Source organism: Physella acuta, unplaced genomic scaffold (assembly GCF_028476545.2).
Source record: "Physella acuta isolate Inbredline_101_S28 unplaced genomic scaffold, ASM2847654v3 ptg000658l, whole genome shotgun sequence".
NCBI lineage: Eukaryota > Metazoa > Mollusca > Gastropoda > Physidae > Physella > Physella acuta.
Window position 1 is genome coordinate 35,978 of NW_026732177.1, and position 1,680 is coordinate 37,657.

Consider the following 1,680-nt stretch of genomic DNA (forward strand, 5'->3'; position numbering starts at 1 on the left):
ACAAAAACAAACACCAATGTGCCTCTACACCTTTCATTACACAAAAACAAACACCAATGTGCCTCTACACCTTTAATTACACAAAAACAAACACCAATGTGCCTCTACACCTTTCATTACACAAAAACAAACACCAATGTGCCTCTACACCTTTCATTACACAAAAACAAACACTAATGTGCCTCTATACCTTTTATTAGACAAAACCAAACACCAATGTGCCTCTACACCTTTCATTACACAAAAACAAACACCAATGTGCCTCTACACCTTTCATTACACAAAAACAAACACCAATGTGCCTCTACACCTTTCATTACACAAAAACAAACACCAATGTGCCTCTACACCTTTCATTACACAAAAACAAACACCAATGTGCCTCTACACCTTTCATTACACAAAAACAAACACCAATGTGCCTCTATACCTTTTATTAGACAAAACCAAACACCAATGTGCCTCTACACCTTTCATTACACAAAAACAAACACCAATGTGCCTCTACACCTTTCATTACACAAAAACAAACACCAATGTGCCTCTACACCTTTCATTACACAAAAACAAACACCAATGTGCCTCTATACCTTTTATTAGACAAAACCAAACACCAATGTGCCTCTACACCTTTCATTACACAAAAACAAACACCAATGTGCCTCTACACCTTTCATTACACAAAAACAAACACCAATGTGCCTCTACACCTTTCATTACACAAAAACAAACACCAATGTGCCTCTATACCTTTTATTAGACAAAAGCAAACACCAATGTGCCTCTACACCTTTAATTAGATAAACACCGAGGTGTCACTACACCTTTGATTTTTGCCAACACCAGAAGCTGCAATATTCTCTTTGTACTTTGTAAATGACCTGTTTGTCGCTTTGAAACGTCACCGCGACTGTAATTCGATTGTTTGGGAATTCCCGGCAGACCCAGCACCCCGTGTTTCCTTTTATTCCAAGTTTTAATGGGAAAAAAAGAAAGAAAAACTGCTGAATCAATGGCGACTAACCCAACCGTTTTGTCAACTTTTTCTCCCTCTTTGTGCCAGCGACTATAATCCCTCTGGTGGCTGTAGAAATATTTATTTTTTCATTTGCATTTTTTTGTTTGTGTGTTTGTGTGTTTGTGTGTTTGTGAATCTGGACATGACGAGAGAAGAAATAAATTAGATTTGTCTTGCGCTCAAAGAAAATAAAAATAAGCACAGTCTATCAGGTGAAAAATAAATCTCGGATGTTTTCTTGGTTTTTCAAACTCAGCTTTATCACACAGAAACAGACGCAAGACAAATGAAAAAAAAAAGCAGACAAAAAACAAACAAAAGCAAAGAAAATAAAACAAGACAATGAACGCCATACTGTTAAAACTCACATCAGTAAACGTTTGAGAAACAGACGGATAGATTATAGTCCAATTATTTGGTGTAATTTAGTCTAGGTTGTGTCGCTGTGATTGGTCTAACTTGGTTTATTTTAGTCTTGTGACACAAGGCAGGGAGAGTTTTAAAAAAACAACTTTAAACTATTTGATTTGTTTCCGTATTTTGTAGTAATGTGCTAGTCAGCAAATGGTAGCCGTAAAATGTTTTTGATTGGTTGATTTAAATTTCTTCCCCAGGTCCTGACGCTGTCCTGGTTGGGGGTGTGACAGGGGGCGTGGCGGTGC